Below are 12,277 nucleotides of genomic sequence, written 5' to 3'. Positions count from 1 at the left end.
GGGGGGGGGGCGGGGCGATCTGGCCCCGGGGGCTGCCCCCACGGTGGCCTGGCCCGCGATCGGGGCCCACCGATCCGTGGGCGGGCCTGTGCCGTGGGGGCACTCTTTCCCTTCCGCCTCTGCCACGGTCTCCACCATGGCGGAGGCAGAAGAGACTCCCTCCACTGCGCATGCGTGGGAATGCTGTCAGCGGCCGCTGATGCTCCCGCGCATGCGCCGCCCGGAGATGTCATTTCCGCGCCAGCTGGCGGGACACCAAAGGCCTTTTCCGCCAGCTGGCGGGACGGAAATTCGTCCGGCGCCAAACTAGCCCCTCAAGGTTGGGGCTCGGCCCCCAAAGATGCGGAGCATTCCGCACCTTTGGGGCGGCGCGATGCCCGTCTGATTTGCGCCGTTTTGGGCGCCAGTCGGCGGACATCGCGCCGTTTCCGGAGAATTTCACCCCAGGTATCTGCTGCTCTTGTCCTTCCAGATGGTACAGGCTGTGGGTTTGGAAGGTGTCTAAGGAGCCTTGGTGAGTTCCTGCAGTGCAGTTTGTAGATGGTACTGTGCATCGGTGGTGGAGGGAGTTACTGAAATATTGGTTATAAACTGTGAAGATTTACTAAAATAGCTTTTCTTTAGTTTTAGGTACAAACATTTTTGTAATTGTCATCATTGTCTAATTAATTGTAGTGAAACAAATTACTGGTCAGGATAATTTACTTATCTCTTTGCCTTATGGGTCGATTACATTGCATAACGTATAATAACATGATCAGTGCACTTTTCCCTTTAACTTCTAAACAATGATTTCCATATGGCTAGGCTTAGCATTGGAGCACAGAATCATTATACAAATACGTTTAGTCCCTTACATTTTCTCGCACAAGTAACTAAGACATGCTCTGATAGAGTGCAGTGACTTTAAAGCTCAGTGATTTTAATCAATTCTTCTGAATTAATGGCCCAAATGTCAAGGACAGTAAGATAAAACCATTTCAATATAAATATATTGTGATCCACAACAAGGAGAATATTTATATGGTAACTGTGGAGACTATGGTGCGTTATTATATGGCTGGTTTTACGGCTGCGTAACTTGGCATTGGTGACGCAGATTTCAGTGTTCTCATGCCCTCATTAAATCTAGTTAGATCTTCGTAAATGATTGACTTTCCTTCCCCGCTTTCAAATGCTTGAGTTTACAGTTGCTATTGGTAATAGGTTAGGCCTGTAATAGTTTATAATTTCAGCCAGCCATCTCCTAAAACAGATGCTAGACCCTTTGCATATTTTTGTGAATTGCCTGATGCCTGTTTAAGTGTCAGGCCCCAAAGGTAGGCTGCCCTGAATGCCACCAGAACAAGGGTAAACAGGTCGACATGCAGTCTAAACTGCACTAGACTGCAGGCCACCACCAGAAAGGTACGTTTGTTAAAAAAAACTGAGCAATTGGCTGTTGACTAATATATATTAAATATGTGTCTGCCTGAGTCACATAGCCACCTCCCATTAAAACTATTGCAAGACAGTATTGGACCAGGAGATTAGCCATTCAATTTTAACTCCCATTCCACCCAGTTTCAACCATTTTAAATCTCCCAGGGTTATTTCCACTGGAGTACATGAGGCTAAGAGAAGATTCAAAAGATATTTTTAATATATTGAAGGGATTTGCTAGAGTATGTTTGAAACATGACTTCCTCTGGCTGGACGCTTGCCACAAAGGTCAATTTAAATGAGGGAAGAGAGTAAGAGTAATTTCTTTAGATTAGGTGTTGTGGAAAATTGAAAGTTTTGCCATAGGAATTTAAGGCAAAAATCATGACTGGAAATAGAAGAAAAATGTAGTAGAGAAATAGACCCAGTAATGGGGGGGGGGGGGGGGGGGGGGGGAGGGGAGTGCACATCAATAGAGTTTGTTTTTGATTAAGCAAGCAGAGATTTGGCGCAGATGTAATGGGCCAAATGGTCTCCCAGTGTATGGTCATGTTCAATTGTTTTTTATTCCTGTCTTACTACTAGGTCTTTAGATCTATTTCCGAATAAAAGCTTTGTTGTTGTTGTCCCAGATGCTGCTCCCAGCTTCCATGGCGAATGGTGCTACATACAGAAATAGATGCAGGTAATTACTGAGCCAAAAGTGAGATGCTGACGTTTTAGGAATCTATGTCTAAGGTCGCTGTTAGTTATTTCAGCGCTGTAATTTGCCTTGCTGTCGCTGCAATATAATATTTGGCTTATTTATCAAAAATTATGTTTGCATATAAAACCAGTCATCACGAATAAAAATAACTTGTCTATATATAATATGAATTTATAAATAAATGTTAACCGATTTAGTTTCACATATGTTTTAAGAATTCAGATCACTACTGTTCTGGTTTAAGCTCTCGAACTGTAATAAGCATACATCCTATATGCTCGGAGCTGATATAAATACAATAGAAGATCTAGAGAGTGTATAATTCACTGAGTTTCAACAGATCACTTTCATTTTAATGTGAAGAAAGAATTGCTAATGTTTACAATCCTTAAAAGACATGCCTGTAAACTATTGTACCAGTGAGCTAACCATGTACTTCAAGGCAATTTAACCTCTTAAATTGATCAGGCAGACCATCACCTTATTCAATACGCCGATGTTTAGAATTGTCCACTTTAAGATATTAGTAAAGCAAAGGCCTATTCTCAAATTGCAGAGTTCAATATGAAGAGTATCTGAATAATCAATTTACAAAGAAGGAATTGAATGAACTTCAGCAATCCCTCTTGCGCCTCCTTTTCCAAAGTCCCCAATATAAATCCACTCTGAAAAGAATTACAGGGAGAAAAAATATAGCAAACCATTTGAATTAATCAGTTGATTGTTTTGACAACCAAATACAGCATTAAATTTAAAATACAGTTCTAGTATTTTTACAGATTATGCATAATATCATGTTTTGTATAAAATAAAATAGCTTGATAAGGTCTTAACATTTCCTGTATCTCATTTGCTCTCTTTGCTATACAATTGATCCTATATTCAGCAGCCTTGTTAGATAAGCCAATCTTCTGCTGCATAATGTTAAGAGCTTCACATGCAAACCTAAATAATGAATCAAATGGATGAACGGCTGCTAAAATATCTTAACAGTTTGGTGTGGAGCTTGAATGTAGGGATCAGAATGTTTTAACAAAGCTTTTGCAGCCTTCACCTTTACTGGATTAAGTATTGCGTGACAATGAGAGTTCATGTTCCCAGAAGCAATATTAAGCAAATAATGATCGCACATGAAAAATATGATTCAGCAAATATATCTTTCAACTGATAATCATCTTCCAATCTTAACAGAAATGAAATAATATTTTTCCATTTTATCCTGCAGCTTGTTTCTGAGGCATGTTAAGAATTAGGAAAAATTAAGATTAAAAAATGAAATTGGGATAAAATAAAATGGGGAATTGATAAGGGCAGCTGTCTGTAGGGGGTTTTGATATGTGCATTAGCATACCAGTGAGAAAAGCAAATGCTTACCTATGTAACGAGGGAAAGCAATGGCATATAGAAGAAGTAACTTCGGTGGAGAGAATTGACACTTCTATGCTAAAACTTCGGGTACACAGGGTGGGTAACATCAAAGAATGGTATATCCGTAGCACAATAACTGGACAAAGCAACACAGGAGAGGAGCTACCATCACAGCCACACCCAGCTTCAGAAAACAGTCTCCCCTGAAAACAAGTTATTGCTAAAAGGGCAGCCGGCTAAAATCCAAAACTCGAACCAAAATGATTACGCCTTCACTGAAACTGAAGACGGTTTTTCCAAACGTGGACAAATAACCTGTGTGTGGTAATTATCCACTGGATTTGGCTCATAGAGTGGAATAATGGTGGATGCTGCTTGGGAATAAGGGGCATTTCAGCGTTCAGGGAACATAGGTGGCCGGGAACAAAGGGGTAACTTCATAGAATACTGTGTGTATAGCCACCAGTGTAGTTAAGTGTACTGTTGTAGTGTATTATTGTCCTTCTTGTCATGTGTTTTTTTTTAAATCAATAAATGGCTAAGGAAAATATTGGTCCTTTGGAGGATGAGAAGGGAGATTTAATAATGGGAGATGAGAAAATGGCTGAGGAACTGAACAGGTTTTTTTTTGCGTCAGTCTTCACAGTGGAAGACACAAATAATATGCCAGTGACTGATGGAAATGAGGCTGTGACAGGCGAGGACCTTGAGAGGATTGTTATCACCAAGGAGGTAATGATGGGCAAGCTAATGGGGCTAAAGGTAGACAAGTCTCCTGGACCTGATGGAATGCATCCCAGAGTGCTAAAAGAGATGGCTAGGGAAATTGCAAATGCACTAGTGATAATTTACCAAAATTCACTAGACTCTGGGGTGGTCCCGGCAGATTGGAAATTAGCAAATGTGACACCACTGTTTAAAAAAGGAGGTAGGCAGAAAGCAGGTAATTATAGGCCAGTGAGCTTAACTTCGGTAGTAGGGAAGATGCTGGAATCTATCATCGAGGAAGAAATAGCGAGGCATCTGGATGGAAATTGTCCCATTGGGCAGACGCAGCATGGGTTCATGAAGGGCAGGTTGTGCCTAACTAATTTAGTGGAATTTTTTGAGGACATTACCAGAGCGATAGATAACAGGGAGCCAATGGATGTGGTATATCTGGATTTCCAGAAAGCCTTTGACAAGGTGCCACACAAAAGGTTAATGCATAAGATAAAGATGCATGGCATTAAGGATAAAGTCGTAGCATGGATAGAGGATTGGTTAATTAATAGAAAGCAAAGAGTGGGGATTAATGGGTATTTCTCTGGTTGGCAATCAGTAGCTAGTGGTGTCCCTCAGGGATCAGTGTTGGGCCCACAATTGTTCACAATTTACATAGATGATTTGGAGTTGAGGACCAAGGGCAATGTGTCCAAGTTTGCAGACGACACTAAGATGAGTGGTAAAGCAAAAAGTGCAGAGGATACCGGAAGTCTGCAGAGGGATTTGGATAGGTTAAGTGAATGGGCTAGGGTCTGGCTGATGGAATACAATGTTGACATATGTGAGGTTATCCATTTTGGTAGGAATAACAGCAAAAGGGATTATTATTTAAATGATAAAATATTAAAACACGCTGCTGTGCAGAGTGTGCTAGTGTGCTAGCGCATGAGTCGCAAAAAGTTGATTTACAGGTGCAACAGGTGATTAAGAAGGCAAATGGAATTTTGTCCTTCATTGCTAGAGGGATGGAGTTTAAGACTAGGGAGGTTATGCTGCAATCGTATAAGGTGTTAGTGAGGCCACACCTGGAGTATTGTCTCCTTACCTGTGAAAGGACGTACTGGCACTGGAGGGTGTGCAGAGGAGATTCACTAGGTTAATCCCAGAGTTGAGGGGGTTGGATTACGAGGAGAGGTTGAGTAGACTGGGACTGTACTCATTGGAATTTAGAAGGATGAGGGGGAATCTTATAGAAACATATAAGATTATGAAGGGAATAGAAAGGATAGATGCGGGCTAGTTGTTTCCACTGGCGGGTGAACGCAGAACTAGGGGGCATAGCCTCAAAATAAGGGGAAGTAGATTTAGGACTGAGTTTAGGAGAAACTTTGTCACCCAAAGGGTTGTGAATCTATGGAATTCCTTGCCCTGTGAAGCAGTTGAGGCTCCTTCATTAAATGTTTTTAAGATAAAGATAGATCGTTTTTTGAAGAATAAAGGTTACGGTGTTCAGGCCGGAAAGTGGAGATGAGTCCACAAAAGATCAGCCATGATCTCATTGAATGGTGGAGCAGGCTCGAGGGGCCAGATGGCCTACTCCTGCTCCTAGTTCTTATGTTCTTATAAATTTTCTTTATTATTTGATCACAAAATGACTGAACTATTCTTCCCTGGTTTGCATATCTTTTCTCACATTATGTCAAATTGAAAATATAGGGCACTACTAACCAGTATTCCAAATTACTCTTCTGGGTTTTGGGATACACTTGCATTTAACATCAGTGCCCAGTTCTCTTGGACTGCCTGCTGGTTACCCATTCCCTTTCTGCCTCCAAGCTCCGGTTTGACAACCTCTCTGAAGGTGCTGTCCACGTGGCCTCAGCCTTCCGGATGCACCAGTGACTTCAGATGCCACTTGAGCTACGAAACCCAGAGCTGAGGTTTCCGCAGTTGGTAATACTTGCTGCACATAATTGTCTCGGACACTGGGAGCATCATGACTTGCTGCATATTACAGGACATGCATCCCACACAACCCAGCTGTCCTGCTATAGTTTCAATGGACCTCTGTTCTATTAACTTTATTTCACTTTGGTTTATTTTACCTGACCTTGACTTGGCTTTACTTCTCCGTGGCTTGTGCTTTTTAATTTAAATCTAAGTACCTACTTCTTTTAAAAATAATGGGCGTCGTGAATCCCGCCGCCGCCGGTTGCCGAAGTCTCCGAAGGGAGAAAAGTCGGCGGGGCGTTAATGTCGCCGCTGCCGCGGAGAATGTCACGGGTCTGCGCAAGGCAGCCGATTTTCAGCCTGCCGATATTCTCCCTTCCGGATGGGCCGAAGTCCCGTCGACGTGATGACCGTTCACGTCGACGTAAATTAAACCTCCTTTTCATCGGCGTGACCCTGTGCTCCAGGTTCACGCCGACCAGCGTGGAGGTGAGTGACGGCCTGGGGGGTTGGCTCTGGGCAGGCAATGGCGTGGCCGCAGTCTGAATGCGTGAGGAGTGGGGTGTCTCGGGTTGTGTGTGTGTGTGTGTGCGGCGGGGGGGGGGGGGGGGGGGGGGTGGTTAGAGTAGGCTGGGCTCCGGGGGAGTGCCGGGAGGGGGTCCGTGCCGGGGAGGGGGATGGGGGGTCCGTGCCGGGGTGGAGGTTGGGGGGGGGGTCCATGCCGGGGAGGGGGATGGGGGGGGAGTCCGTGCTGGGGAGGGGGATGGGGGGTCCGTGCCGGGGTGGAGGTTGGGGGGGGGTGTCCGTGCCGGGGAGGGGGATGGGGGGGGGGTTCCGTGCTGGGGAAGGGGATGGGGGGGTCTGTGCCGGGGGGGAGGTTGGGGGGGAGGGGGGTCCGTGCCGGGGAAGGGGATTGGGGGGGGGGTCCGTGCTGGGGAGGGGGATGGGAGGACAAGTGAGTTGGTCCACCTGGCCAGGTGCCAGCCTCCAACAGTTGGACCCATGCGGTCCATGCCACCTGGCTGGGGGGAGGAGGGGATATGGGCAATGATGACATGTCGTCGTTCCCCTCCCCCCACCAGGCCGTCATGTTTTCAGATCATCCAGCGATGTTGGCCGCCGTGGCGGCAGCCGCTCATGTCTATGTTGCCCTGGATGAGGAGGAGGAGGAGGAGCGTGCCAGAGAGGCGGCGCAGGCTGCTGCAGAGGGGCAGGCGGCAGCCGCCCAGGCTGGAGGGACACCTGACCAACAGGACGAGGAGAGGGAGGAGGACGTCGCGGCCCCACGGCAACGGAGGCACCCGAGGGCGCCCCGTGTGTACCGGCCCAGGCAGTCATACCAGGACCTCACGGACCGGGAATGCAGGAGGAGACTCCGGATGAGCCGGGAAACCGTGGCACACATCTGCCACCTGCTGGCACACCTGTCACCGCGTGGCACTGGCGGGGGACACCCTCTCCCCGTGTCCATCAAGGTTACGGTGGCCCTGAACTTTTATGCAACGGGGTCATTCCAGGCACCGAGTGGGGACCTGTCCGACATATCGCAGACATCGGTGCACCGGTGCATCCGGGCAGTGACAGATGCCCTATATGCCATGGCGCACCGCTACATCCGCTTCCCCGTGGACCGGGCCAGCCAAGATGCCCGGGCCGTGGGCTTCTCTGCCGTGGCCGGGTTCCCCATGGTCCAGGGCGCGATCGATGGGATGCACATCGCCGTGCGGCCACCTGCAGATAACAGGGCCGTGTTCACTAATAGGAAGGGGACCTATTCGATGAACGTACAGGTGGTCTGCGACCACCGCATGATGATCCTGCACGTCTGCGCCCGTCACCCAGGCAGTGTACACAACTCATTCGTGTTGTCGCGGTCATCCATCCCCGGCATGTACGAGGGACGCCATCCCCGGCTGAGGGGCTGGTTGCTGGGCGACAGGGGCTACCCATTGCGATCGTGGCTGATGACGCCTATACGGAGGCCACGCAATGAGGCGGAGAACCGCTACAATGATGCCCATGTAGCGACAAGGGGAGTGATCGAGAGGTGCTTTGGCGTGCTGAAGATGCGTTTCAGGTGCCTGGACCTCTCTGGGGGCGCCCTCCAGTATCGGTCAGATAGGGTCGGCTGCATCATTGTGGTGTGCTGCGTCCTGCACAACATAGCCCAACAGAGGGGCGATGTGCCGCAGGCAGAGGAGGGCGGAGTGGAGGAGCAGCAGGAAGAGGTGCAGTCCTCCCCAGATGAGGGGGATGGGGGTAATGGTCAGGGCAGACGAGGTAGACACAGGCGGGTGGCTGTCCACCGTTACCGGCTGGCCCAGCGGGCATGGGACAGACTGATAGACGCCCGCTTCACTGACTAGATGGGCGTGGGAATCGGGTAGTATGGCCACAGACCGCACACCATGGCAACAGCCGACCACCCACACCTCCCACCCATCCACCCACCCAGCACCCTCACCCCCCTCCCCAACCCCACCGACCCCACCCGCATGCACACCACACACCCCCATTGCCGATCCACCTGCGGCACAACGGGCCGGGCTCACGCAGTTGCGGGTGGACGCATGTCTATCGCAGGCCATGGAGGATGATGACAACCCGCCCTGCGGTGAGCTCCTGGCTCTACATCGTTGGACGATGTCTGACCCATGGCCACAGTACCACCATCCACCCGGACCATCCCTGCATGCGGCTGTGACACTGCAGCGCACGGTCCCGTCCTCTGCCCGGGGGATGTTGATGGCGGCCCAGGGGGAAGGGGGCAGACTCACCTGGGGCTGAGGTAAGACCACCCCTCACACACACACTTGCGCTCAATGTACATGACACCCCCGCACACTTTGGACAGAGCACAAAGGCAGCTTCTGTAGGTGTAACATTGACTTTAATAACCAAAGGAGTTCATGCACGTGCCCTAGCCCCTAAAACTCATCTGTGCCCTGCAACCGTGCCGACTTACTAAGTGTCTAATTGTTTGGCCTTACGGGCCCTTTGACTACGTCTACGTGGTTCCCCAGACGGTACAGCAGAACTGGAGGTGGACTCCTGTGATTCCTGCCCTCTGACACTGGATCCCTTTGGCGGCCGTTTCCTGGGGCGTCCTGGCCTAGATGGGCCAGGCTGCGGCCCGGGCGACTGGGATGGCGAGCTGCCAGCCTGTCCTGCCCGTTGCCCACCCGATGCACCTGGGACGGAAGGGGGGGGAGTCCGAGGTGTCGCGGTGTACCGGGACCTCCCCTACAGAGGGAGCCTTGACGGACCACACCGCCTCCTCCTCCCTCGGGGTGCCCGATGGCCTCCAGGCCTCTACATGGGTGAGGGATGCGAACGGACTGTCCATCCGACGTCCCCCCGACATCTGGCGCTGCCAGTCCTGGAGGCCCGTGCTGGTATCGACAGGGGTCTGCAGGTTTGCAGCCATGGAGCCCAGGGGGTTGGCAAACCCTGTCTGTGACAGTGCGACGCCGGCTCGCACATGGCCACTGGCGCCGATGCCCTCAGCGATGGCCTGCAGAGACTGGGCCATGGCCTGCTGAGACTGGGCCATGGCCTGCTGAGACTGGGCCATGGCCTGCAGAGACTGGACCATGGCCTGCTGAGACTGGGCCATGGCCTGCTGAGACTGGGCTATGGCGTTGAGCGCCTCTGCCATCTGGCGCTGGCACTGGCTCATGGCCTCCTGTGAGAGGGCAGCCATTTCCTGGGCCACAGACGCCGCCTGCACGGAAAGCCCCAGGCCTCGCAAACCGTTCCCCATGTCTGACACCGTCGCACCCATTGCCTCCACCGTGGACGCCACCCGTGCGGTGTCGGCCTGGGTGGCATGCATGACCGGCACCATTCCCAGCTCCTGGACGCGGGTGGACTCCTCCACCTGCGACCGCAGCCGCCGCAAGCCGCCCGTCACCCTCTTCACTCGTCTCCGGGTCGGTGGTTGCATCGGATCTATGTGTGGGTGTGGTAACTCCAGGAACCCGGGATCCATCTGGGTGGCAGATGTTCGCTTGGGCTGGGCTGCCCTCCGACCGCCCGGCCCCTCTGCTGCTCCTACCTCCGCCTGCTGTACTGGGACGGCTGTGTTGTGCGCACCAGTGAGTGTACCAGACGCCTCATCACTAAAGTGCCCAACCGTGGTGAGTGTTTCTGCGATGGTGGAGGGTGTTGGTGACAGCAGTAGCGTTGTGTCATGCTCTTCGTCCCACTCTGAGTCCATGGCACTTTGGGGTGGGGGTTCGTCTCCACCCATCCACTCTGAGTCACTGTCCGGTATTTCGTCTTCCTGGGTAGTGCTGTCCCGGGTACTGCTGTCCCGGGTAGTGGTGTCCCGGGTAGTGGTGCCCTGGGTAATGGTGTCCTGGGTAGTGGTGTCCTGGGTAGTGGTGTCCTGGGTAGTGGTGTCCTGGCTCGGATGTGACGGGGGCCTGTGGCTGCCCCCCTCATCGCTGGGTGGTCGCTCCCGCACGTGACGGGGGTGTCGTCTCCCTGTTGCTCCAGGTCTCTCCGTCTCCCGTGGTGTACGAGGGGCATCCTGCAGGCGTCGCATGCTGGAGGGTGCGGGTCTCTCTGTCTCCCGTGGTCTCCGAGGGGCATCCTGCGGGCGTCGCATGCTGGAGGGTGCGGGTCTCTCCGTCTCCCGTGGTCTCCGAGGGGCATCCTGCGGGCGTCGCATGCTGGAGGGTGCGGGTCTCTCCGTCTCCCGTGGTCTCCGAGGGGCATCCTGCGGGCGGTCTGCATCTGCGGGGATGGGTGCCTGGACGTTTGGTCCTGCGATACACAATGAAGCATGCATGGTTAGACATCAGGCAGTGATCAGGTGGTACGGGGGAGGGGGATATAGGGGAGGGGGGATATGGGGACGGGCTGTCGGTGGCTCACTTGCTAGTACGCCCCCGACCTCTGCATCAGCAACCTCCCGGTCCTCAGGTCCGCCAGCCAGTTCCAGGGCCCTTTCCTGGTGTTCGGTCAGTGGCCTCTCATCAGCGGGGCCTCCTCCAGTCCTCACATGCTCCCTATTGTTGTGTGCGCGCTTCTCCTGTGGGGGGGGGGGGGGGGGGTGGCAGGGGTAAAAGGCAACACTGTTAGGCAGGTATATGAATGCACGCCATCGGTTGCGCGTGCATTGCAGAGGTTAAGGTTAGGGCTGGATTCACTTGGGGATATGGGGGATATGGGGGAGGGGGGGATATGGGGATATGGGGGAGGGGGGATATGGGGGAGGGGATATGGGGGAGGGGGGATATGGGCGAGGGGGAATATGGGGGAGGGGGGAATATGGGGGATATGGGGGAGGGGGATATGGGGGAGGGGGGATATGGGGGAGGGGGGATATGGAGGAGGGGGGATATGGGGGAGGCTCACCCTGCCTGCTCTGACGAGGTCATTCACCTTCTTGTGGCACTGGGTGCCTGTCCGTGGTGTCAGGGCCGCAGCGGTGACGGCCTCTGCCACTTCCCTCCACAGACGCCGGCTGTGGCGTGGGGCAACTCTGCGGCCGTGCCCGGGATACAGGGCGTCCCTCCTCTGCTCCACCGCGTCCAGGAGCGCCTCCACATCGCGTGACTCGAACCTCGGGGCTGAGCGGTGGCCAGCCATCCAGTCGGGTGTTGCGGTCGGGTGTTCCGGTCGGGTGGGGGGGAGCTGCGCGGCCTTATGAGCCGTCACGCCGTGCAGCGCGTATGACGCTGCACGGCGTGAACCACTGCGCAAGCGCGGATCCCGTTACGTCGCTGCTAGCCCATTTCGGGCCGGAGACGATCGACCCATTTTTCCGACGTGACGCAAGTCGGATTTGCGCCGTTTTTTTGCGCCGATCGGCGGACTTTCCGCCGATAATGGAGAATTTCGCCCAATGTGTTTTCTGACTTAGAAACTCCCTAACAGCACTTTCTCATCAACCAGTGAACTTCTGTTCCTCTTGGGATGTCACTCTTGGATTTTCAACTTGGCCCTTTTTACAGCTCTTGTCTGTTGGAGGCTAAGATAGAAGAAAGCAGACTAATTCCCGGGATGGTAGGACTGACATATGGGGCGGGATTCTCCGACCCCCCGCCGGGTCAGTGAATCGCCGGGGCTGGCACGAATCCCGCCCAGCTGGTTGCCGGATTCTCCGGCACCGGATAT

General features: G+C 52.5%; 1 long non-coding RNA gene across 1 annotated transcript in view; it reads left to right on the top strand.

Moving 5' to 3' along the window:
• The first annotated feature begins 1,304 nt into the window (after positions 1 to 1,304).
• LOC140391444 (uncharacterized) overlaps positions 1,305 to 12,277 on the top strand; it is a 74,210-nt gene continuing 63,237 nt past the window's right edge. The window contains exons 1-2 of the long non-coding RNA XR_011935071.1: positions 1,305 to 1,407; positions 2,055 to 2,107. This is a non-coding gene — a long non-coding RNA (uncharacterized lncRNA). The remainder of the gene's footprint in view (positions 1,408 to 2,054; positions 2,108 to 12,277) is intronic.

This window comes from Scyliorhinus torazame, chromosome 15 (genome assembly GCF_047496885.1).
Source record: "Scyliorhinus torazame isolate Kashiwa2021f chromosome 15, sScyTor2.1, whole genome shotgun sequence".
NCBI lineage: Eukaryota > Metazoa > Chordata > Chondrichthyes > Carcharhiniformes > Scyliorhinidae > Scyliorhinus > Scyliorhinus torazame.
The sequence above is the reverse complement of the archived record's forward strand: the minus strand, read 5'-3'. Positions and strand labels throughout refer to the sequence as shown.